Raw genomic sequence first — 27,345 nt, 5'->3', positions numbered from 1 at the left:
ACAGCCGACCAGTAATGCCTGCTTCCAAAGAAAACACTCACTTTACTGTATCTGGTGTTTTGAAATGTACGAAAATAAATTATTTATTATCATGACTTTTGGGCTGAACCTGTTTATATGGGCTTGCATCTGTCTGATCTGAAGACTGAGTCACTGACTGACAGACACCCTGTTGGCTGGTCCAGTTACTTACATTATGTCCATACCGTTCCAACAGCTTAAATAAAAATAGCAAGCTTGAAACTTCTCCTCTGTTGGCATTTCTTCATACAGACGGGGTGTTGCTTAAAGAAACATCGAATCACTCTTAAAGAGGTCAGATCTGCAGGGTGAAATGGTAGAATTAATGGTGAGACTCCCTGGCTGCAGATTTCCAGCCCAGCTTTAGACCCCGCAGCAGCTGTGCTGGACGCCAAGAGAACGGGCGAGGAGGTTTGGACGACGTGTGAACCGCTCCAGAGCTTCCCGCAAAATATCAGTCAATGAGAATTAAAAATCTGCTGAAGTCCAAAACTTGCAGCCCTTCTGCCACTGCCAGCCACTTCCACGTCTGGCAGCTGGGGCAAACTCAGAAGTAGTATTTCCACCGACACCAAGTTAATTCTTTTTTCTCCTTTTTACTTTGTACCCCCTCAGACCCGGTGAAGACTGAAGTGAGAGCTGCAGATGAGCCTCTTGGAGAGGGAGCATGATGGAGGTGTGGGACTGCAGCAGAACTCCCACATCCCTGGGTCAAGGGGCTTCTGTTTTATCACACAGAATTGCAGAAACCTGACTCAGAATAGAAACATCATTTTCTTCACTATCCCACCCAGCAAGGTACAAATGTTTCACCTCTCAGTGCAGAATAAGGGGACTTGAGGCTGAATTTGAGTAGTTCCAGACTTGCAGACATTTAAGGCTTTGTACAGTCAGTGCAATTTTCTGATTTTCTGACTTCCCATTAGTTTGTAACCTTTAAATCTACATTTCCTGAATTTATTTTTCATCTCATCATTAAATCAGCAATGTTACTTGAAATAATCTGACACCTACGCAGATCGTCAGGTGTGAGCTAAAGAAAGGCTACCTGGATGGGCAGAGCGAGGTCAAAATTTTCCCTGAGGCAACAGGTAAAATGTTGGCCCTCCTCCTCATTTGTAGGAACTAAAAGTGGCTGACAGCAAACGCTGTGACCTATAAACAAGCAAAAAGTCCTGGCACAACTGGCAGACAGCATTCCCACGGGGCCTGGGCCCCCAGATGGCTTTTCTGGGATATACTATAGCCATTGATGCTGCAAAATCCTACTAGAGCTGCAGCCAGGAGCAAGTAAGCAAGAAGAGCCTTGGACACTTTGAAGGTCAGAGGCAATACGGCCATTGCAGTGCAGAGGTGCGGTATTAGAAGAGGCATTAGCCTTCGCATAGCCTCTTCCTGGAGACTTCAGTACAGATACTAATGATACCATGATAAGAAAGGGAAAGTCCTAGGGCTCTCGTGAGCCTTTTACCTCTCAACACTGTGAAGGCTACAATTCCTTACCTGGCATGTCCTTTTGATAACGACTTTGCAATATCTTGAGACCACAAAGAATTAACCATACATATTTATGCTGCAATATACATCCGAGTGTCTGTCTGCCAGGAACCGAGCAAAAAACCAAATCATAGTCATGCCTTCCTATTATTAGGTTGATTGTTCAGCATTTGCATTCAAAACACTCTGATCAGGATTAAGAGCCCAAACATATCAGATGGTCTACAGCGAACACCGTGACTTGCCTTTTCTCTCAGAAGAACTCTTAATTCAGTGAGTACAGCCACTTGTGGGCTAGATCTACACGTGATCAGACAGGTTTTTTCCACCTGAAGGTGATGCTTATTTTTATGTATGAAACAACTGCCTAATCCTTGATTTCACGATTATTTTTAAAGAAGAGGAAGCAATTCAGTACAGTCTGGACTTCTGTGACCGAGAAGAACATGCAAAGATGAAGAGGATCTCCTGCTTAACGCACATACCTTGGAGCAACAGCCAATATCTAAGTGAAGTATAATATTCTCCACTCGCTCTGCACTTGCAAGCATGGAAGACTATGAGTAGGATGTGTGTTTGTGGTCGAGGAGGTATGCAAGCTATGCTCTGTGTGGATGGAATATGCCTGGTGCTGAAAGCTGTGGGATGGAAGAATGAATGCAGTTGTATTGGGAGAAGGAGGAATGCTTACAGTATTTTGTGTCCTCAAATGTGGATTAGCTTGGACAGGGATGTAAGGTGGGAAAGACATATCCTGAACACCTGTTTCTACATCTGTATTTTTTTTACTCATTTTGGAGACAGCATGCCTTGCTTCACGCTCTCTGTCCTTATTCTGCACTCAGGTCCTTTCCATTTCATGCAAAAATAGTTTCTCCTCTCAAGAAAGTCAGTTGTGTTTCGAAGCGGGGAGAGGCTGAGCGGGGAGGGTGCCCACGTGCATGCGTTAGGGCTGAAGGAGACCGGGCACACCTCTGCCTATGGAAGCACTGGGGAACTGGAGCAGCAGAGCAGCATCTATCCTGGGACCCAAACCTCCTGCTGCTGCAGAGTGCGCTCCACGTCTGCAAACTTCCTTCATGCTGGTGTTTGCTGTTGCTTTCCTTCCACAGCTCGAGCTGCCCCTGAAGTCAGTGGGAATTTGGTCAAGTCAAGGTATTCAGGATGGACTCTGGGGAGTGCAATTAAAGCAGCCACATTCTCAAAGTCCCACGCAAAATGTGCATGCAATGAGTCGGCAAACAGTGCTATTCTCACTTTTGTCAGCAAAAGGAAATTTAATTGATTTATCAAGAAGCTAAGGCTAAAAATCTCTCCAGAGGCAATGGAAATATATGCACTTTCACTGACCTCTGAAAATATATGATTTATGGGAATACCCACTTATTTACCTAAATTCCCACAAACTGACCTGAAAAAATTAGCCCTTGATCTGTGATGGCAGAGGACTCCACAGAGTTAAAGTCACTGAAGGAGAAAGAAGCAAAAACAGAATCAAAAGAAAAAGTATTATTTAAAACTAGAAATACATTGAAGGGTTAGAAAATAATTTGTACTAAGTAGTGTAACAGAATATCGCTTGGCAATGCTGTTAGGCTGTGGATGGACAGAGAGACTTAGGGCTTCAAGCTAGTTTGGTTTGGCTGTTGGTAATTAGGAACTTGAAAGGAAATTTGAAAACATAGTAATAATAATTTCAACTCGGAAATGCTACAGTTCCACAGACCTATAGCCACATGCCTGACCTCTATTCCCAGGGAACCTCCACGCGCACCCCTCCACAGAGCTGCTGGGCTTGATGAAGTCACACTCCACTTCGGAAATTAATTTTTTACAGGATGGCTACCCCCCCCCAATGCTACGCTAGGCGTCTGGTTGCCAGTACTTTCTGATGGATCACAGAAACGTTTAGACTGCAGACTTTAAGACAACCCCCCTTGTGAAAAGCTCTATGTTCTCTTATGGTATTCCTACAAAGACGACAGGATCTTGACTCTCAAGATGTCCCATGAAATAATTTAACACAGTAGATTGGACAGTATGTAGTACTGTATGTAGTTCCGTCTTGGAAAGATGAAGTTTTGTTCGTTCTGTTAGATTTGCACCTGAGATCCGGAGGGTGCAAATGAGATGCTTATCAGCCCCTGTAGCAAATGCTAGTTCTTAAATTTTCTTTGAAAAAAGGCTTGATGAAATTTAACCTTTCTCCTTGCAGTCCTAGCACAGCCAACTCTCCTGAATTCAGTCAAGAAATATGAAGAGAACAAGCTATTTCAGATGTCAGATCCAAAATGCATGCTGCTCTACGTGTAAAGAAAGCATTGTGAAAATAAGGTGGACCACCATCAGTTTTGATGTGCAACGCTTGACTTGATCTAGGATCTTGTATGGATCTGGGAACTGAGGAAATTAAAAGTAAAAGCCCAGAAGTCATCAAAAGTAGATCAGAACAAAATCTGTAAACTCGTTTGTCCAGAGAGTCAAAAGTTGGTTAGGCCATACTCTGTGGTGGCTCTGAACCAGGACTGGATGTTCTGTCATGCTTCAGAGGTCTGATCTGAAGTTACTCTTTGATCTCCTCATGGTGTTTTAAGTAAAGAAGCCATAGAGTCCATCAGAATCAGACCGTGAGAGCCTGAAGTCAGATTTGGATCTGGACTCTGTGGGTTTGGCTCGTTTCTAGGCATAAGTGAAAATGCGTTTGGTGGTCTGACTCAAGTCTCCATCAAACAGGTGAGTTGGCTTTGTTCAAAACCACTGTATAACTCTGCATGATTGGCACCCTTCACTTAAAAGAAGCCTGAGCTGCATTAGCCAGCAATGAATTAAATTGGCAAAGGCTTGGGGAGGTTTGTAAAGCAGTTGGCTCTGTTCAAGGCTTAGATTCTCTCGTTTTCATGAACCCAAACCCACACTGGAATAGAAAGCAAAAGAATAAACTACCTACCCAGCATCTGATAGCAAGAAGAATGCCATTCTTCTTAAAACAAACAAACAAAAAATCTCTCTTAATGTGATAATCTTACAATAACTAATTAATGAACAAATGACACCAAGACGAGAAGTATCCCGGAGTCAGAGGCATGAACTTTTAGCTGGTAGGTCAATGGTAACATATCTTGTTTGAACAAGCCTGACAAAGATCTGCTGAGCAATATCCATTGGGGCCAACAGTGCTTGGCTGTCTGCATTGCGGTGGAGAGAGACTTGGATAACGGTGTCACTCACTCCTTCGCTGACACCAGCCAAGCATAATGAAGCATGGCCAAAGCCTTCTTCAGCATGATGGCAAGAGTGAAACGCTGAAAAGACCTAAAAATGGTTGATATGGATGAATTAGAATGAAATGGTTGCAGTAACAATGATCTGAGACGGCATGTCCGGTGTTGAAGCCAACACAACCCTGTTCCAACCCCCTCCTTCCTCTCTAATGGCCTTCATGCCGCATTTTCATGTATGCTGCAAAACGTTATGCAAGTACGCCCAGCCCACAGCAGTGTCAAGGGATGTCTACACCGCAGACTACAGCATAAAGCCGAGGTATCCGGATCAGCTGTAAATGAGCTAATCGGAGCACCTCTGACCATCTAACTGCAGCTTCAGAATTTGCTTTGCATAACTAGTTGCTATTGTTATTTTTAATGCTGATAATAGCGTTAGCGTTGTAACAGAGTTGAGGTGTCTAAGACCGGGACCTGCTGATTTAAACACAGAACACAACTGCCCCTAAAACTTCGGAAGTAAGATCAGAGACAGCAAGTGGATATGGAGAGACGAGCAGGCTGAGCACAAAGAAATCAACAGAAGAGAATTAGCTTAGTTCTCGCAGTAAATCCTTGCTGCTATTAAATCCAAGCATTAGCTGAAAATGAAGAGAAAAGGAAGAAGAGAAAATTACATCATTTTTTCTATTTTGACGAATATTTCTATTTTTACCTGCTCTCATACTAAAATGGAGAATGAAAGTTTCACTGGATGCATCCAGTAAATTCTAATCTTTATTAGAAACTAAGCTATGAAGAGGTGTTTTCTTGTGCATAAAAATCCAGCCTGAATTTTTCAGGAGCAACTGCTATTTTAGCCGTTTCACAAACCTGCCCTAGAGTGTATGACTTTTTGGCAGTAAAAGAGAGATCTAGGATATCCCTCAGAACACCTTAATCCATTTTCAGAGAAAGGTCAGATCATCAGGTCAGCATCAAATTTCTGGGACTAGACTCTCTCCTAGACTGTATTCTTCCTGCAAACCCACTAACGACAAGGTTGTGTGAGGCAACAAATCATATTGGCTTTGGCCAATGTTTGGGAGCGGGGTCAGCCCAAGGGAAGGGCAGCCCAGCCCTTGTAAGCTCCACGTTGAAATGGGAAGCGTAGATTCAACCCAAGGAATCTAGTTCACCCACAGGCCAGTTGATATCTTTTAAACTAGTTAAGAACATCACTTCCTCAGCCATGAGAAAGAACTCAAAAAAAGGCAACGTGGATTTTTTTTTTTTTTTGCAGCAAATTGAGAAAATGTAAGACCATAATCATCACGGTCCAGGACAAGGAGGATGTGATGGCTGAGGATGACTTCCAAGTGTAACTAAAGAAGAGAAGTGAAGGGATACTGTGCGGCACAGCTCAGTGACGGCAACAAATTAGTGCAGATTAATGCGCTTCTCAGTTCCTAGGGGTTGGTTTGGTACTATGAATGACCCAAGAAAGAAATCTTAACATGTTATGTGTGTGGAATGTACTCAGAAGCTGAAAGAAGCCACAAAAAATAGACTGATACTTCTCTATTTGTAACACTAGCTGATGGCTGTTTCCAGTCCTTCTCTTTCTCCAATGCATCTTAGAAAATGGCTTTTAAATTCATCAGCTCTTGGACATACAGCATGGGTAACGTTCCAGCAAGTAGCCGTTTATTTTATAAGGGGATTTAAATATTGTAAAACTGAATAAAATGCAGGTGTTTGCATTACAGACAAGTGAACTTTGTGTAAGCTCTACGAAGATGTGACTTCCAGATTAAAAGGGCTTTGCATAGTTTGTGCTGCCTCAGTGGAGGAGGTGGATTTTTGGATCAGCTGGTGCAGCATCTTCCTTTGCATTACGAGGTCCCGGATTCAAACGTCTGCTCTGTTTGCACACCAGGGAAACGCATGCAGTAAGACAGATGGTGGCCATATTTACATCTGCACAATTTTGTTAACTTTGAAATTTGGCTGAAGGAGTTCAACCACCAGATTGCCCAAACATGAATAATTGCCATCTAGTGTCTGGAGCTGCCATGCTTTCTGAGAAGGATGGACACTAATCCCATATTGTGCTACTATTCAGCTGACCCAGCCCAGGCTGCTACCAAGGGGTGCTGGGATTAACCAAAGCAGGTGCATAAATACATGTGAAAAATAGATCCACTGATTTTCACACTGGATTTCGGTAGCAAGGAAGGAATTACAGCTACCTCTTGGAAAGCTTCCCCAGTGACCAAACCCAAACCTTCTGGCCCATACAGGATCAGCCTCCTCTAGAAGAGAGATTATATGGAGAACCTTACAACAAGGTTTGAAGACAATGAACCTCTAGCTATGTCAGTTCATTGACTCCTGATTTACACCAGTAGAAGTGAACAGATAGCCAAGGTAATACTAGTTAATTATTAAATATATAATCAGTGTAACCATGCCCTCTAGAGGACTAAGTTTACCTTCCTAGAGTCAAAACCAGCCCTTGGGTCTGAACACTCTTAAAATTTGGGGGAAAGGCATTTTGAATGTTTGAATTTTCCTTCCATATCTGAATCTAGACGTGAACCGTGATTTCCTCACTGGCACCATACCCTACAGTGGGTTGAACCAACCCCCCAAAATGGCACTGATAGGTGAGTTTTAACTTTTGTACCCACCTGGGGTCTCCGCCAAACAATGAATTCAGCTAATCCCCACCCAGAAACCAAAGGACTGATCCGAGGTCTTATTCTCTACCAAAGGGAAGGTCACTTCCGTAGACATTTGACTGCTTTGTGAGGCCTGACCCAAATCAACATGTTGAGTATTAAATAAACAGTGTTCATTTTCTTACCTCCTGCTTTCCACATCTTCCTTCCTTTTCTTTTTTCTGCATTCACTGGCAATTTCCCCAACTTTCCTTGGTCAGTATGGTTTACATTCCCAGTTGGCTTGAGCTGCAAAAATGAGAGTGAAATCAATCTGCGTGCAGTTTGTTTGCCATGGCTGCGATCACCTCAGTGAGATGGGGTACTGGTGGCAGGATCAGCCAGCCGTGTTCATGGGTACTCGGTGCAGGCTGTAACACGGTCCTGAAGGAGCCAATAAATGCTTGTGGAGTTAGGACTGAAATGTTTGTGGCCTGAAATGTCCACATTTTGAGATCAGGAACCCACCGCTGTGAGCGTGTGAGCCACACACCACCAGCCGTGTGGGCAGCTACTTTGAAAAACAAAATCTGGAAAGGAACAGGGAAAGGGTCAAAGATATGAGCTAACGGGAGGCAACAAAAAGGAAATTCTCCCTCATCTTTTCAGTAGGTTTCTGCTGGTCAGGTTGGTCTATGCAGAGCTGCAGATATTCCCTTGGAAGTCCTGCAGACCAGCCTAGGGAGGCAGGGCTGCAGTGGTGGCTTCCGTTCAGGCTGCTGAGGGAGAAGCACACAACAGGGAGGACACCCACTTGCTTTCAACCGGAGAATATTTTGACATCTTTTCCATGGCACCTTAGCTTGCGTCTCAAATTAGACTGCTCCCCAATAGTTTAAGGGACAAAAGTAATTAGAGCGCAGCTATATTTTAGTACTTTGTTGAGTAAACCCAAAATAGGTCGGATGTGGGATTTTCAGAGCCTGTACCATTAGCTTTGCTTTTCTCATTGAGCTGTTGGGACGTGAGACACCAAATACACTACAGCTGTCAGACGTCGGTTTTCAAATCCATTCCATGGATGTTTTCTTTTTTTTTTTTTTTTTAAAATCCCACTTTACTATATTCATTTTTTTTTCTGCCTTTTCTCCCAGTACAAGAATATGTGTTTTTTTCCTTGGTTACTTCCACTCTGCTGACCTGGTTTCTTGCCTTCCTTTGGAAATGTTTAGGTGTCTCGGCAATGGAGAGGATGAATCAGTGAATATACAGTGGCTCTGGGAAAACCCCGGCAGAGAGGAGCGTGTGGGGAGCAGAGAGGACTGCAGAGCCTTTGGAAACAGCTCAGCAACGAAGGGTGCTATCATTTTCCTTTGCTCTCTAAATTTTCATTAGCAGCCAGTATTGCTGCTCCGAGCAGATGCTGCCCTTGCTTTTAGTTCAGGAAGACCTTTGTGCCCAATTTAGAGGACGAAACTCAAAACAGTTTAACGGCAACTGAAAAATACATAATATACTGCAGATTTTCCAGCAGTAGGAAGGTCTTGGCGTATTGGAAACTGAAGGATGATTTGTTGGGAAGGCGCAGATCTAGCCCTCACAGAGGGCTAAGCACGGAGGCACTTACTTGGGTTTTAGTTCATTCTCAGGAACACCAACTGCCTCATCTCGAGATGATGTCTCCACGGTTCAGTGCTTGGTCACAGCCTAGCTTGCTTCATCAGCAACAAACACACCTGAGAAACGGGCAGAGATTTGTACATAGTTCATTAACAGAAAAAATAGGCCACCTTTGTCAAGTAAATTGTATGATACAAAGGACATGGAAAATTTGACACACGAATATTGAATAAATGCAGAACAATGTAACATGATGATCTAATTATTGAACTTTTAAATTAAAATTGAGACGTAATGTTTAGACATTCTCCCTACTAAAAGTCGGGAGCAATATTCTAATATATTTGTCGTTCTTCTTTTTAAAAAGTCTTCCAGAGAAAAGAGTGGATGAACTATAATTTAGGCGAAAAACGTTCCCCCAGCTTTAAACGTCCAGTATCTTGGCCCTGGGGCAGGGATGCACATCATTTTAAGCATTTTGAGTCATCCCACTGATTTCAGCCAGATTAGTCATATGCTCAGCCTAAGCACAGCGCTAAGTACCACGTGCGATCAGACTTTATATTTCAAAAAAGAATAGATGGTTCATGCCCAGATTTACAGAAGCTCCCTCCGTTAAACCAATGACATGTGCCTGTACCCTGAACATTTGAAAAGTGCTTTATAAAAATGCATGTAGACTTATTGCAAACAAATACTTTTTTGCCTAGAATCAGTTGAATCTGAATCAAATGCATGGGTGTGTTGAAATGAAGACTGAAAAACAAGCGTGAGTTGCGTAAACTGATAATACTACTATTAGGGTTGAGTAACATGCTAGACCTTTTTTTGAAAGTGGTAAATATTTTTCTGAATGTTTGATACACTACAGTGACTGACATTCTGGTTTACAGCATGACTAAATCACATCATAAATGAAATTTAAAGGTAGTTAACAAAATAATCTTTATGTCAAATGGGTGAAATGTGGGTTCACCATTTGAAAATGTCATTCTTTGGTTTTGCAGTGTCCCTTAAAGGCTAATCTAAAAGAAAATTAAATTAATCTCATGCTCACCACCTTTAAATTGCTGAAGTGAAAACCTTTCAGGACTTGCCAATTACTAAGGAAACTTCATAGCTGGATTATTCCCAAATTGCACACCCTTTATTTTAACCACTAAAGGCAAACACATGGTTTTGATGGGTCGTAAAAGAACAGGTTGCTTTTTCAGTACTGAAAGAAGCTGTAATTACTTCCCTTGTTCGGTGACTTCCTGATTTACTTAGGTTGTTATGGGTGATACTATTCTGCTAAGGTAATTGGAGCTGCTGGAGAGAAGCTGATGACCTGAGGGAATGACCAGCGGCTTTTCAGTTGAGGTGACTTGCACCTAATGAGTAGAGTCGTGCTTCCCAGGAAAAGAGGACACTGTAACTGCCTTAAGTGCTTGGTATGTGTACTTTAAAGGCTTAGTTTCGCAGTCCAAGCAAATTATGTTTCTGTATGATATTCAGAAACCAAACTAAGTCAGTTCCAGATACAGATAAAATAAAGGTATTTTCCCCAGACAGAAATATGAGAAATAGATCACGCCAGGAAGGTGAGCTTCAGATATTTCTCTAGACAACCAAATGCCAACATACTAACACAAGGAGGTAACCAACAGTTCCTGGAATCAGTTCTTGTCTGTAACATAATATATAATAAAACATGGTTGCAATGAGTGGCAATGGGTTATTCTAGTATGAATTAAACTACTTAACTCAAGAGTTAGAAATGAGACCACTTAAGTTTTCAAAGGCTAGCACAGACTAAGGGACGGCATCGTCCCTGAGCCATCCTTGGAGGAGAGAGAGAAAGCTGCATGCAGTGAGGCTCGAGGGGACTGGCCACCCCCTCAACAGAGGTCCCTCCTTCCCCAGCAGATGAGTCAGGCAGCCCTCCAACACCTTAGCAGTGCTCCCCAGAAAAGGCATTCTTCTCAGCTGGCAAAGGGAGTGTCTAGGTTTAGCTGCAACTGTTGCTTGGTTTGGTTTTTGCACATTTTTTCAGATATGTGTTATATTACCTTTCTGTTCAGAAGGACAAACTTTGACCTGCTGCATGTTGTCTGAAGTTGAGATACATGATTTAAACTGTGGTTGCTGATTCAAAGTATCCCAGATCTCACGTGTTTTGAAACTAGTGCTGACTTGGCTTACTGTGCAATAGGCTAGGTGCTCCAAGTAAACTGATGGGAAGAGGTTAAATCAGCCAGCTCTGAGGATACAAGTCCTGTATCATGAATCATACATAGCTTTCCCCTTCATGTCCCCTGTATAGTCTGGTGGATCCATCCAGGTATGAAATCTCGCAAGGGGTGTGGGTAACAGAAAGAAGTTACAGTGAGATAAACATAATTTACACCATTGTGTAAATTCAGTTTACAGCACCTCATAGCTGTCTGCTACTCTAAGAATAAAAGCTCATGTACTTTTACTCCAGGGGAAAAGCAAGCATGGGCAAAGACTGAGGAGTAGCTGAGATGCTGATGGTTAATACCTAAGTTAATCTCACAGTAACTCAACCATGTCCACAGATTCATAGTCTCTGCTAGAAGGTAACGCATGAAGATGTGAGCGTGCAAAGACAGCCCAAAAGGTCTCTAAGACACTCAGCATCTATGGACTGATGCTAAAACACTGACTAGGAAAGAGTTTGGCTACGGCACCTCTTCAAAGTGGCCAGAATATGCTAACACTTAAACTACTCAAATCTTACAGCATCTTAATTTCAGAAGCTATTTCAAGAGACATCTTGCCTCTTAATGCAAGAGACTGCAGACAAGCACATTTACAGCTAAGATTCTTCAACACCTGCAGGCACCAACAGAAAGTCTCACATACGGTATCCAGATGTCCTGCACGGCTGGAAAAGGCATAGGGAGCACAGCATCCTCCAGAAGTCGCCATGGAGGAGAGGCAGGTGGCCAGTTAATCGTTGCAAAGGCTCACTCCCCTATCTCTTCTTTCCCAAAGTTCAACTGAAAACCTATTCAAAGTATTAGAAAACCTGGCCATTTCTTTAAAGTATCCTAACAGTTTAAGCATTCCCTGTGAAACACAACCAAATTACATTTCCAGTGGCTGGTATACAAATGGGATGCCAGAATAGCATTATCTAGCATTTTACTTGAACTCCAGATCAAAATTAGTGATTGAGAGAGGCTTCATAATGTAGGGAGCTCCAGGAGCCTTTGTTAGGCTGATCAATTGAATAACATCACCATCAAGGACTTAAAGATGATCTGAAGAACAAATTATTTTACTTCATTATGGATTCTGAAATAGCAGAAACAGAGCTACTACTGATGATACTGAAATAACATTTATGGAAGGCAGGAGTTAAAGCTAGAAACCTGAGCCTGAGCTTGGGAGGGCACACGTGCCTCCGAACACACGCACTCGAATGACAGGGGAAACCTAGAAAAACGATAATGCAGAGACAGATAATAAATTATAGTTGCAATGCTGTGTATCAGGGAAAAAAACCCTATCTATTAATTGGACTGGATAAAATTTCTTTCCTGTGTGAAGTAAAAAGGCACGTCCGGATACCCCGTCCACCTGCCAGTGCCACCAGGGCCAACACCATACCTGAACTACCACACGCGCCGGCAAGGGGAGCTGAGTCCCTGAGGTAAGATGCCACCCACATTCTCTATTTTTTTAAAAAGCAGTGATCTCCACCATCTTACACTGATCAAACTCTCAGAGCTCATTCCCATCGAAGCTCCCGGCCTGGCCAAGGGCTGGGGAAGCAGATCTGTCCCAGGATGGACTATGGGACACCAGAGCTGTGTGTCAGCGTCCTGCTGCCATTTCACCTGAAAACACCCCCACTCGCCCCTTCCCAAGTCAAACAGCCTTATGAAACAGCAATGTCCAAACAGAATCTGGTGAGGACTGAAACATCAGCCACACGCGGGTGAGTAATCAGTGACCTTAAAGGATAAGTGGGGTATTTTTGGATTATCTCATCCGGTTGCTGTAGAATTAACAGGTGAATTTATCAGCTCACATGGTCAGCTGTGTCAAAAGCTACTGGAAAATCACACTAGGTAAGCAGTTACCTGGGATCTTCGTGGCCTGCAGGGAGACAAGCATCACCAGTCAGGCCAGCTGGGACTCAGGCTGTGCCCAGAAGAGGCATGGCACCAGCCAGGAAAGACGCAGCCTGAGCCCTCCAGGACACACACGGGTTTGCCACGGGGTCCTCCTCCCTTTTACAAATCTCCCCGAAGGAAAAGGCACCGATCGGCAGCATCCCTGGGGGAGTTCCCAAGTGAGGGAACAGATGCTCTCTGCTTCTCTGCCCACCTCCCACCCAGAACGATCTGACATGCCCAGAAAGCGGAGTACGGGAGATGATGATTAATGGCTTTGTTTACTTTTTTCCGATATGTTATAACAGGCAAGGAGATAACATTTGTTGAAATACAGATCTGTCATAAAAATAAGCAACCAAAAATACAAGTAAAACAAAACAGTCTTCATGTCTTAACTTTCCAGATGTAAGTTTCTGAGTTCCCGCTTGGGTTGTTATTATTATTATTACTACTATTACTATAATAATAGGATTCCCAGTCATGGAGCAGAACCAGCACACGTATAGAAATGTAAGACTGGAGACGAGGTGAGCGCAGCCAGCCAGGGGAGCAGACGTTGCCTCGCCTGCTTTTTAGAACGTGCCGAGCACTCGTAACCACCGTGTCCACCGGGGAGCCTCCACAAGGCAGGCAGGCGGGTGAGAGACCTCGCCGAACAGGAGGGACTCCAAATCCTTTTATAGTCACAGATTATGAAAGTATCGGCCACAGTTGTTAGGAAGGAGGAGGAGGCTCAGGAGCAGCCTCAAACCTCTTTAAGAAATGGCCCATCCCTCTATTGCTTTACCTTCCAACATGGGTTTAAGCTGCAAGATTTGGAACCAGGCTCAGGTGGTTTGGGGCTCAACCTTCCCCCAAACCCTGGGTCAGTTTGGATTTAGGGATTTGGCCTCTGTTTGTCAATGGGAGAAGGGCTAGCTGCAGACTTTGGATCTAAATTCAACCCTTCCCAAACTTACGCGGGAATGCTCCGACCCATCTCTATTTGTCTTGGGTAGGGGAGTCGCTGTGATGCTATCTGCAGTGGAACTTTCCATTAGCAACAACACGAGAGACAAAGAGCTCATGCTCTGACCTTTATAAAACTATTCCTTAACAAAATTTACTCAAGTAAAGAATCCACAATCCTCTTTGGTTTTACTCATTTAATTGATACGGACATAAAATATTTTGCGTTGTTTTAATAATAGTTTGGTTTTCTGCTATTTTAAAAAAAGTTCATTTCTCTGAACATATTTTTAGCAAAAATATTTTGCTTGAACTTTTTTCCTCTGCCTTCAAAGGCTGCTGCACAGTTCTGGGGTGCTAAATACTAAACTCACATTCTACCACTCCATCTCCTCCCATTTGGATGGTAATCACAGGATCTTGATGCCAAACTCTGGAAGATATTTTTTCCAGCAGCAGCATCTGGCTTCTTGGCAGACCCCGCGAGCAGTTGTGTTGGCAGCGGTGGGAGCTGCTTGAGTCTGTCATGTGTTTAGGCTGCTGCAGAGCTGTCTGAACCGCCTCGTTGCCTTAGACAGTATGTTCTCTTGACTTCCATTTAATTTTGATAAATTTGTACTTTCTGTTGTCCGCCTGGTAACGAAACTCTGTCGATCCTGAAAGGATCTATATATAGTTTCTCTAATCAAGAATAACAACGGATGTTTGCGGAGCGCTTTTCAGCCCACCAGACCCCAGCTCCTGCTCGGCAGACGAAAACTGCTCCGTGACCTCTGCAGAGGGATCGTTTTGCACGCCGCTGAACTGCAGCCACCTCTAGAAGGGATCGCGGGAGCCATCGAACTCGCAGGAGACCCTCGAGGTCCAGGCACTCTCTCCACTGTCCCGCCACATGCCAGGAACACTCTGACTAATGCTTGTCACGGGAAGACCAAGACTCCAGCCTGCAAACTGACTCACACAGCTCGTTAGAGAAGCCCCTTTTTGCCTCCTGAGTACCTTAAATTTTGTATTCTGGTGAAGGCACACCAGGAGGGTGTGATGTTTACAGACTGGCAGCGGAGTAACTTTGAACTTGACTTCCTTTCAGGCTAAAAGAAGATAGAAGTAAAGAATGGATTTATTCCCTACAATGCAAATACTTAAACGTAATTCCTGGTTCTGGAGAAAGATGCATATGAAAAAAGAAAACTCTGCCTAGCTATATATTCCCTTGTTTTCTCTCTTGATTTCATCCACTGAAAAACCCACCAGGGTGCTCGTACAGCTCTGCGGGCTGTGATTCAGCGCAAGACTTTGCCCTCCTGTTCCCATTGCTGGAAGTCACTGTTTTAGGAGACATATTTCGTTAGACATGCACTTCTCTTCCCAAGGCTCAAAACGTCCCTGAGGCTCAAAATTGCTTTGATTCAGAAGGTCAGTATTTCGTTGAGATAATACATTTAACACTTGTTCCAGAAGGTTACTAGCCGTCCTTGCTTAGCTCTAGGAACACAGATGTCTCTCTCTTTGGCCAGGTAAGATCTTCTCATGGCCAGAGCACAAACAGAACCTGCTAACACCTTTCCAGCGAGGAGAAGGTTGCTCCAGACCGGAAGGGTGGGGATCTGCTTTACCTAAACATATGAAAATAATAATAATCCGTGCAGTTTATTATGCCAGGTCTTGGACAAGACCGTAGAAGGATCTGGTGAGTCCTGATCTCAGAGGACCTAGTGTGTCTGGGTTGATGACCCCAGACTTCAGCTCTGAGGAGTAACGACGCTCTGTGACACCAACTGTAGGCTGTTAGGCTAGGACATGCAGAGTGCGGCATGCTGTTGAAATGCAACTGGAAGTTGTAATTTAGACATTTTTCCTTAATGTTACTATTTCTCCAAGATCTCTAATTAAGTACCTGAAATCTTTAGAAAAGTACTCTCTAATGTATCTAAGAGAAATTTGGTTTTAAGTTGAAAGCAGCACTTCTGAGAGCTGGAGGTGCCCCGAAAATTCTCCCCGTAAAGGAGTGTGTTAGAGCAGCCACTGCCCAGTCTTCAGTTCCACCCATCGGACTCGCAGCTTCTCCCACAGCTGCCTTGAGGAGTAAGGGCCAGAATCACCAAACATCCAAGCACACCCAAAACCCTCTTCCCTGCATTTCCCCTTACAGCATCCTTGGAAGGTACAAACAGGAGACATGTAAAATGGCAGCATACTTGATTTAGGTTTCACAGGGTATCTGTGGCAGCAAAAAGACACACGACGTGTGCCCTCTGATGCCTCAGTGAGGGCCTTCATCACTGAGCCATCCCTTCTGCACACCTCCAGCACACACAGCACCCATCTATCGAGGTTTCTCTCTCCCTCCTGCTCCCATTGCAAGGTTGGATGAGCTTCTTCCCAACAAAACGCTTCTGCAAGTACCACAGGGTGCTGGAGAAAATACTGAATAAAGATGAGTGAGCACTTCAAGATTTCATGGCCTTAAAAAATTTGAAATAAAGATCCTTTCAAGAACTTGCTGAAAGCTGCACAAAGATGAATCCTACTGTACACGGGGACACCGAGCCACAGCTGCTCTCAAACCACAGAATCGCAGACAACAGAGATGAAAACCAACTTCTGTAAATCAAGTAATCTGTTCTCCTATGCTGCTATAAAACTGATCTCTACAGGAATTAAGCTGAGGCCTAGTTGTATGCAGGATTATTACCGCAGGTCATTGTGGGGTATCCCAAAGATTTATTTTTGTAATGGGATTTAGCTACACTGGACATAGCTCTCAGTTGCTGGAGCCGACGACTTGCCAGATCGTGCAATATTATGATTACATGTGTACGGCACCCTACAAACCTGCCGCCATCGGGGGGATGGTGAGGGGACAGCCCTGCAAGGCAGAGGCTCAAACCGCCCCGTACCCCTGTGTGAAGTGGGTAGTGGGGACCCATGAGCTGTCTGCTGTTCCAGCCCTACGGGTTCAACGGCATCTGCAAAGAGTGGTCACTGGGTGCCTGAAGGGAAAGGGGCTCTCTTCCCTCAATTCCCTGCCGAAGGGATGTAGCAGTCTCTAAGTAACCAGCCCTCTCTGTCCGGGATCCGACCACGTAGTCACCTGCCTGCTCCTGGGCTGCCTCTCCTGCCTGCGCTTCCCTGGCAGACCAGGGCCAGGCGGGAGGAGAGCCACGTGCACAGATCTCCTCTCTGAGGTGTACCTGCACGGCCTTCGATGTTAAGGTCAATTGAGAAGCTGAAATTAAGAGGTCAGAGCTGTGAGAGCACTGTCTGGTCAAGGATCGTATCAGGAGAAATACTGTGGCCCAACACGTGATGAGAGTATCCATCCCCAAGATTTTCTACAAAATCTACATAAAATCATGCCACTCCAACCCCAAAGCTGATTTCTATACAGAGACATTTGAAAAGCTACTTGTGGTTTGACAGAGCGTTTAAGAAGAAAACAAAACAAAAGTTTGGAAACGACTTGCATTGTTTATTTATTAAGTCTGAATTGGGAACTAACTTTGCTTCCCCTGCTTTTATATTCCCTTCTGCAGCTTTGGCATGGTTGAGGGATTTGTGTGACTACCTCCAAAAAGATCACAATCATATAAAATTTAGGAACGAGTTTGTTCTTGTTTATTTACCAGTTCAACCCCTAATTTCTTAGCACTTGCTGAGATATGACTATATCCAACCTTATAAATACGGACGTTTCAGAAGTATGTCTGAACGAGAACCCTGACTCAGACGTACTTCCAGGCAGCTTTGCTGACATACAGATTCAGAGAGACCTGATCGGGTTTCAAACTTTGTCAGTTCTTTTTCTAAGATCAACATACATGCCAGATGTTTTGTGATTCACTCATCACTAATAAACAATCATTTTACTATTGCAAAACCTCATTCGACTGCTATTTCCAATCCGTATCAGAAATGCTGCTTTAATAAACTCAATCCATGCGTTTCGTCTGAATTCACAGGAGTTACCCCAGGGGTGATTTTGGATCAATGTATTTAATTTGTTTTGTGGGACGGAGGAACATTCCTTCCTCATATATGCGGTTTATTTGTGTCTATGCATTTTGCAAAGGAGAACATAAGTCATTTAAGGAGCCAGCTTAGGAAATGTAAGGAACCACATTAAGAAATTAGGGAGATGGATTATTTGGAGGAGCTCCTTTAAGCCCCAACAGAAGCTATTTTGTTGCAAACTTTATGAAGAACTAGCCCATGCAGCATCTCAGTGTATTCCCAGAAATTCCAGAAATGTTTAATCAGATATTTAGAATTTCCAGTATTAACCAGAAGTGCTGCCAGTGGAAAGTTGGACTTCTAGCACAAGACTTTTGTCTTATTAAGGCAGGTTTGCTTGTTGTTAAAAGGTGTTACTTCCCAGAATTTTATTATGGAAGGGATGGAGAAGTAATGGCTTGTGGCAGTTGTGGATTTTATAGATAGGCAGTAGTTACAGGCAAATCCCAAGACATGCAGTTTGTTTTTTCTTAACAACAGAAAAGTGCAGAGATAAGGTTCTAAAAGGAACTCAAGGGATGTATGTCATTCCCATCGGGTCCAGACATTACTGATACATGCCTCTCCAAACATCTTTTGGAAATCCCAGTTTAAATCTCACCATTTGAAATGCCTTCAGTGAAGCAACTGGGTCCAGTCTGATAAATTTGCTAAGAGCTATAAAGGGCTGAATGCTTTCAACTGCCCTTTTCTCATTTGGGAGTGAAGCAAGGTCAACTCTTCCCAAGAGCTGCTTAACCACTCGCAGGATTAGGTGTTTAGACAAGAAACGGCTTTTGCAATATGGGTCTGGCCTGGACAGGAGAAGGGGAAAGAACCCAAGTGAAATCTTCACTCCACTGACATTAATCAATAACCTCCTGTGCCTTCAACAGGACCAAGGATTTGTGCAAATGTCTACGTATTTCATAACCTCAGGAACTGCCCGAGTTCCTTTCATAGAGTTGACACAGATTCAAAGTTGAAGTTTTCTTACTTAGCCAGGCAGGTTCACTCCTTCCCACTCAGTCAGTTCTTCGGGTCACCATATATATTCCTTGCAAATTGAGGGAAAAGTCTTTCTGGATACTTCTAAGAATCCCATCATCTTTTTAAGCGGGACTGAATTGTTCTGGCAATGCAGCTTTCCATATGTATGTTCAGAAAAGCCTCAGAGCAATAAATCAAGCACAAATATAGGATAGGCAGGCATTTACTACCTATAAATACAAGCAATGTATCTGATCTCTCTCCTTCCTATCTGTATTGTAATCAGGTGCTATTATAGCTTTGGTATGGAGATTTACTGAGATATAAAATGGATCATGACTGAGGAATGAGACACAAAGCCAAAAAGGATGCTGGAAAACAAAAAGGGCACAAGCAGACAAACAGAGCCCTTTGGAAATGTAATCACCATCATCACACACATTTTTTATATTGCGCTTTTCATTTGATAATCCCTGAGTGCATTAGATCCTCTCGTGGTATAAATCAACATGGCTCCACGGAATTCATATGTCATTTTTCTCTTCTCCACCACTCCTCGGTTTTGGCTCTGTCCTACCTCCAGAGACAGAAGTATCCAAGACTGTCACCACAGCTGAAAACATTTCTCTAGCTGAACATCTACCCGAAGCCCTGGCATGGCCATGTCCATCACAACGGCAGAGCAGAGGGCGGCTGCGATTCCCCTCCGCAGCCTCTCCCAGCTGCAATGTCAGCCCCCACCAGCGGCCCCGAGCAGGCGCCCGTGACAGCCAGCCCTGCCTGACCTGCAAAGTGACTGCAGCTACAGCTCAGAAAGAGCAAAAGTAGGCAGAGACAAGCGCTTTTTAGATATTCACAAACATCCCCAGGCCATCCCTGGTTAGCAGGAATACTTTCAGGCAGCAAAGCTTGGGTCAGAGCATCCCAGGGAGGCGAGGTGTGAAGGCAGTCAGTACCTGTCTCACAGGCTGGGGTGTGCATCCAGTGCATGATGAGCTTGGAGATCATCCCAGGAATTTTGCAGAAAACAGTGAGCTCCTGCACAGCACTGCTAGCTTGCTTCAGCCAGACGGTATGAAGAGAGCCTAAATTAAAGTCCCTGGTCACTGGGAGAGCCTTGTGATTGTATAGGAGTCAATTAACAAGGGTTTTGATGTCTCCTACCTGTGACTTTCATGCTGTCATGAGATATGAGGCAAAAGGTACCTCTTGAAGGCCAACACGAAACTCTACGTTCCCACCCACCTCACGCTACTTTCCCTCCCCAATCTGGGTTGCCTGTCCTGGAGCCCTTGGAAATCAAGAGACCTTACCGGAATTAGTTCAAACAGATTACTCAGGTAGTTTCCACAGAGGGTAATGAGGAAGCTGAAAGATACCCTGTTATCTTTTCATTAAATAAGAGTGTCATTTATCTGCTATATTACAGGCTATGAACATCTCGGCTGAGATTTCTTTAAGTATCAATCTAACCTTTTATAAGCAAAGGTTATCCGGTGTGAACCATCTGCCAACCAAAGTTCACATCATTGAACCAAGAGAACAAGAACAGCAAGACACAGATTATTCAGATAAAGAACAAAAAAGCATTACAAAACGTTTCTGTGTTTTACTAACTAAAGCTTCCATTGCTGATGGCTGAGAATCTTGTTAGGGGTTAGATAGGAGTAGTTGGCTTACAATACGTGCAAATTATTCTTTGATAAAGTGGTGTGGTTTAGACCTCCTGATACCCCGTTGTTAGCAATTACTTCTTCCTATTTTTACTGCATTTATTGCTGAACATAGTCCATTTATTCAGAAGGGCGCCTATAACTTGGTGCTTGTCTGCAAAGACTGCGCAGGTACGGACATGAAAAGCTGTGTGATAAAAGGCGTGAGGGACAGGGACAGGTTGCCTGCTCAGTATCTGGAGGGGCAATTTTCTCTTCTGTCTTTGCTACGAAAAGAGGAATGTTTGGACAATATATAACAAAGCATAACTGAAAGAGATCTGGCCTCTTGAAAGCCAACGTGGCTGCTCATCTGGGCAAGAGCCCTGGGACAGGCTTTCAGTTTGCTGAAAATCCTCTCCTACGCGCCACTCGCTTTTGGCCATCCCCAGACACCAGATCGAAGTGAACAGCTCTGCAGCGTGGGGCCACAGTGACAAACAGGCATCAAAAGGTACCATATGGCACTGAAGCAGGGGAGGCTCTCACTCCCCGGAGGAGAAAGATCTGCAGATTTTGCAGAAGGACATGGGCATATATGTAGACATTAAGACTTCTTTTTTATAAATAATGTAGCTGAAACTAGGAAAAAATATTCTCGCAGTAACCTGTTCATAGGCACTGACTAATTTAGCATTAAATCACATACTCTCCCTGGCACTGGTGCAGAGGAAGGTATTTCCTGAACAGCTCGTTTCAAGTTTCATTCATAGGTACTGTCTAAAATTAGATCCACCACTTTCATTCAGGTCCAAATCCTTTGCCTAGTGTAACATTTTTTAGAAACAGAAACTCAGTTAAATGTGCTCCATCATCTGCACTATTCCCCCGAGCTGGCTGAGGGCTGCAAGTCCCACCAAGCGAAGCATGAGAGCTAGGCTGGCAGCGGAGGCTCATAAACCTGTGGCTAAATGCAAAGTACCTGTTTTTATGGGTGATCGCAAACTCAAAAAAGAAACAATCGCTCCCTTTGACGCTGGACAAAGCACATCCTGTGCCACAGAGATAAACAAATGTTCGGCGGCCAAAGTCTCGCCTGTGAGCCAGGCTCTGACGGTGGAGCCCTGAAACGGGGCCAGAGGATGCTCCTGACAGCACGGGGCTGTGAGCTCCAGGGAGCATTGAACTACACGTCCCAAAATGTCTTACTACGGATGAGCTGGTTTGCTGGCTGAAGCAAACAGCAAAATCCCTGAGAGGGAAGGGCCTCACCAACAAAACTGCACAGCGGTGTGGATTTATTTTGACCCCAGTTCATTAACTTAATTCACGGCCTTCACATTTCCAGCTGATTTTAGTTTCAGAGTCTATCACACGGGTGTGAGTGACAATGTCCCCCCGACACTTTCCTCTCCCCACGCTAAGGCAGGCTGGCGTGGGTAACCCTGATGGCTGCGGGCAGCCTCGTGTGAACCGGAGACCTCAGCGCAGCCTCCGGACGCAGGTCTCCCCATCCCAGGCGGTGTCTTCCCGCCTGCCGCACACGGAAAGGAGGAGCTAACACCTGGGCCCTTCAAAGCTATTTCGGTGCTCCCAGAGAGTTAAGCCCCCAAGCCCCTTTGATGCCAGGGCTTTAACGGCTCCTGCCGTCGTCACCCCAGCATGAGTGTGGGACAGTGAAATCCAGCCACTGAAGGCGGGTGATACGGCATGCCTATCGCCCAGAATCGCAACAACACCACCAGGAATGCAAAAAAATAACACCCGGGCGTTCCAACCGCCCAGGGCGGCTGTGCCCGGACGCACGCAGCCGACGCTCGCTGAGGGAGAAACATGCCCCGAGGCCCCGACACGGCTAGCGGCCCCGACATGGCCAATGGCCCTGACACGGCTAGCAGCCCCGACATGGCCAACGGCCCTGACACGGCTAGCAGCCCCGACACGGCTAACGGCCCCGACATGGCCAACGGCCCCGACACGGCTAAGGCCCTGACATGGCCAACGGCCCCGACATGGCCAACGGCCCCGACACGGCTAGCGGCCCCGACACGGCTAACGGCCCCGACATGGCCAACGGCCCTGACACAGCTAACGGCCCCGACACGGCCAACGGCCCCGACACGGCTAGCGGCCCCGACATGGCCAACGGCCCCGACACGGCTAACAGCCCCGACACGGCTAACGGCCCCGACACGGCTAAGGCCCCGACACGGCTAAGGCCCTGACACGGCTAACGGCCCTGACACGGCTAAGGCCCTGACACGGCTAACGGCCCTGACATGGCTAACGGCCCTGACACGGCTAGTGGCCCCGACACGGCTAACGGTCCCGACACGGCTAAGGCCCTGACACAGCTAACGGCCCCGACAGCCGCAGGGAGCACGAGGCACAAACTGCTGACAAGTGAACAGCAAACAGACCTTTTCTGGCAAAATCCAAGAGAGAGAGCACGCTGCCTATTTTTAGCACTTGTTAATTGTTTTAAAATCCATCTGGCAACAGCTGCTAAATAATTTAGCATTTTGACCCATACATCTGAAGCAGAAAGTAACATAATCCCTTGAAATGGCCGACTCGGAGAGGGATGGCGGTGGGAAGCACAAGCATTTCAGTGAGCACGCCACGGCCGCCCCGAGCTCCCTGCGGGGTGGAGACCGCACCGAGGGAAAGGTCCTCCCGGACGCCCAGGGCTGGATCCCCCTCACCTGACCCTTGTCACCTAAGAGCGAGGCAATTAGTCACGCCAGCTGGCGAGGCTCTTCCACAGGACGTGGAGAGGTGCCTCCAGTGGAGGGTTCATCCTACCTGTCCCATCCGAGGATGGGACACTTGCCCGTGGATACACTTGCTTCGCAGATAAGAGAGGGAGCCGAAATTATTATTGCAGATCAGAAGCTTAAATTTTAGCTGGTCAAAGTCATTTGAGGTTTTTGACCTGAATATTAGGTCGAAGCCCTCGATATCAGCTCCAAAGCACACCCGAGTGGGACATTCCTGGGGAAATCCCGGAGCCAGAACGGACGGAGCACACAAGGATAAGACGTAAGGCACTATTCCTGTTTATACATTCGAAATCTTCCAAACCACGGATTTGGGGAAGGTGCAGCCCGCGGCGTGGCTCGCCTCGGGAGCCTCGCTGTGCGTCACACCAGGACTCCTGCCTTGGCTTTGTGTGGGTATTCATGCACCAACTGGACACAGTTGAGCGTCTGCTTTTTGGGGAATGTGTTTCTCTCGCATTTAACTTCAGATCTGAAAAGCATTCACCTCCCTCCTCCCTTCCTCCTGGAGGCTCATGAATCACAGAGCCGCCAGACAAATGAGTCACCCAGCCAGTTTTTGGTCAAGCATGCCAGTCTGGGAGGCTCTTCTGTGATCAAATGTGATCGGGGCTGGCTTTGTCCGTGACTGGCCATGTGTTGAGTCGTGTAAACCTCTTCTAGGGGTCATCCCCACTCTCTTTGTGAGTTGTCTCCGTCAGGTTGTAATTGCTCTTTTGTCAGGAAAACTTGTGAACGTATTAAGGGAGGGAGGCAGGGGAGAGGGTGGGGGGTTTTGTAGGAAGGAGAGCTTCAGAGGGCTTCCCAGGACAGCGGCGGCAGCCGGAGGAATTGTTCTCCAAAGTCTCAGTTCATTGAGCTTGAACTTCCAAGCAAACCCGGCCCATCCCTCGCGCCTGTGAACCGACCCGGAGGACTCGGCTCACGGAGCCTGTGAGGATCCCACCCGGCCCTGTCAAAGGCTTCCTCCGGTCCCCAGCAGCTCCCTGGCGAGCGCACGCACTGCAGGGGCCCCCGGCCCAACACTGAAAACCGAAATCAGGGGCTCTCCAGCGGTGACGAATCTTTAGGACTCGTACAGACTGCACACATTTTATTAACTGGAAATACGGCATGCTAAGAAACACTTGCCTCGATTTATTCCCAAGTAGGCAACTTGAAATCTGCCACCAGCTTGTCAAAATCTTTTCTTTTTTTTCTTCTTTTTTCAAAAAAAGAGACAAAATAGCTGAGATTCCAGTCCTCCCATGTTAAAATGCACAGTGGGGTCCTTTTCGGGCATTCAAAGCGAGTTTGATCTCCCTAGGAATCATCTATTTCATTATTACTGAATCAGGCATGGACTGCGCTCCCCTGGGAAGTCGGCTTTGCCCCCTCTCACTCCTCCCATCTCTTCTGCTCCAGCGCCAACCGCGACGGGCAGGCATCCCATCTAAGCCACTCTGCTTTCCTCTCTTTTTAACCTGGTTGCTCAGGTCTGCTTGTGGAGGAGGTAACTGGGAAGGATGACACTTCTTACTGCCTCGTCCAGACTGGAGAAAGGATGGCATATTTAATACCACCTCTGGGTGAAGTGGGTGAACACACAGTAGGAGTTTACTTTTCGGAGAAGGAGCGTGGTACGAAGAGGGATCAGGGAAACAAGAAGAGGCAAAGGATCTTCATCTAGATCGCAGTGTGAGATCTGTAGCCTCACACTTCATGCTACGGAGATTTCTCTAGCAGTAAATGAGGATCATTGCTTTCCTAGTTTTGCGGTTCTGTGGAACACCTGGATACCCAGACAGGTTCCAGCGGGACAAAGTGGATGTGTCTATGGTTTCCTATAGAGGAAACAATCAGCAGCTTTCCCAAAAAACCACTTGCAGCCAAATTTCCAAAAGTTGCCAGCAATTCAAGCTCTGTCCTCAAACAATTTGGGATATGTGAAAACGTGGCCTGACACTTGGTCCCTGACCAAAGGATGCAGCCCTTGGGATACAACCCCTCAAAAAAGCAGCTCCAGCTTTGCAGGGAACCCAGCACAGCTCCTGCCTGGGATCTCCAACCTTCTCCTTGTCCTGTGCTTTTAGGGAAACAGGAGTAGCACAGCTGTTTTTGTATTTCTTAGATAGCTTCAACCAAGTATCATTTCAAATACTAAACTTGCTTAGGGTGAAAAACAAGGACAGTTTATTCCAGCAAAGGTAAAGATTGCATTCTTCGTCGAAAATTTGAAAATACCTCTACAAAAGCAGAGAATAACTAAATAAACTGCCTGAATGGCTGCACTTCTTTTCTCACTATCACTTGGGACCTTTTAGCCATCACTCAGTTACAGGAGCCAAGGGTAGGCTCACCTTCTCCTGGCATCCTGAACAAAGCCGTTCAGGTTGTACCTGTACTCAAGGCTTAGTCTTCAGACATGTTCCCCTGCCCCACTTTTCTCCTCATTGACCCTCACAGCCCATATAGAGCATTTTTGAGCTCTTTCTTGCACGTTTTGTTCAACACAGCTCCTCTTTCCTTTCCTCTTTTCACACTCACTTGACTCACGCTGCCAGGTATGGGCCTTCTCCCTCCTCTTCTCTCAGGGTCGCCATGACCTTTTATATCTTAGCACATCCCTTCTAGCCTAAACCGTCTTTTTCAATACAGCATTTTAAAGACTTTAAAAATCATAACAAACAATCCCTCTGTATACATCTTATCTAACCCACAATCTCTAATTTGCCTTTAGCACATCCCAGAGACCGCACATAACGCATTATTCATCTAGACAAGAGATTTGATACCCAGGAGTGCTTTGCCTAAATCCTCTTGCTCTTTGTCCCTCCCTGCCACCTTTTGTTAGCTTTATGATCTTTGCCCATTACCTAGCCCTGAAATAAGCTGGAATGGATTTTCAAAACTGTTCAAATGCTGGTTATCTGTGTTCCTGCCTGCTCCGAAAATGTGGGTTAGTGACCCTCTGTGTCCCACAACCAAAGCTACTCTTCCCTTACCACCCTTCACACCTCTTCTCTATCCACCAGATACACACACCTACTCAAGGCTGAAATTAAATATATATATATAAAAATAAAATTAGTAAATATGCCTCAATCTGAATATTTTACAGTCTTGGGACCAGGCAGAGCTAGTAAGGGTGCACTGAACGTATTTTTCACAGGCACCCAAAAGAAAAAGATAAAACACATTCTGGCTCTCAGTTATCGAATATAAATCCAGGGGCAGATGAGGCACAAAAGAACCCATAGCTGTGACATGAAAACATGGGATGATGAGTATGTTCCTATCTAGAAAGAACAGTTGTAGTTTTATCACTTTTGTAATTTGCTTCTTTTCACAGATGTATTTTCTGCATCTTAACCTTTTATCTAAAAGGACTTGATTTAGCCTGAGAAACCCTGCAGCTGCAAAATCTGATGTTCCAAGTAAGAAGCAGCAGAGTGCATTTTCATTAACATCTAAGTGGTACTGGAGTCATAAAACCCTCCCTCCCTTCCTGACCTTCCCTGGAGTATCTGCTGAGGAGTGATTCCTTCCTGGCTGCTTCTTGCCAGGCAAACACGAGCTCGTTATCAGTCTGTCCATCTCTCTGTCCATCAGTCTGTCCATGCTGCTGTTGACGCTGTGATGGTACCCTCTGTACAACGGTAATGGCAATAGTAGTGTGTCTCACCAACAATCTAGAGCTTTTCTGTGTTTTGTCTATAATAGAAAGAAATACTGAAAAACCTGATCACAGCTACATGTCTGAACACTGTTCATTGCTCAGGATAAAGTAAAGTTGGGCTAATAATGCTAAAGTACATATCCACAAATAGTGATTTTATGTGACAAATGAAATTGTTTAACCTTTCTGCATT

General features: G+C 45.3%; 1 long non-coding RNA gene across 1 annotated transcript in view; it reads right to left on the bottom strand.

Annotated features, from left to right (window-relative positions):
- Positions 1 to 7,587: 7,587 nt before the first annotated feature.
- Positions 7,588 to 27,345, bottom strand: part of LOC142088538 (uncharacterized) — a 222,551-nt gene continuing 202,793 nt past the window's right edge. Inside the window, exons 2-3 of the long non-coding RNA XR_012675862.1 lie at positions 9,009 to 9,117; positions 7,588 to 7,690 (exon numbers count right to left, since the gene is read on the bottom strand). This is a non-coding gene — a long non-coding RNA (uncharacterized LOC142088538). The remainder of the gene's footprint in view (positions 7,691 to 9,008; positions 9,118 to 27,345) is intronic.

The sequence above is a fragment of the Calonectris borealis genome, chromosome 15 (genome assembly GCF_964195595.1).
Source record: "Calonectris borealis chromosome 15, bCalBor7.hap1.2, whole genome shotgun sequence".
NCBI classification, from domain to species: domain Eukaryota; kingdom Metazoa; phylum Chordata; class Aves; order Procellariiformes; family Procellariidae; genus Calonectris; species Calonectris borealis.
This window is presented reverse-complemented; position numbering and strand designations above follow the sequence as displayed.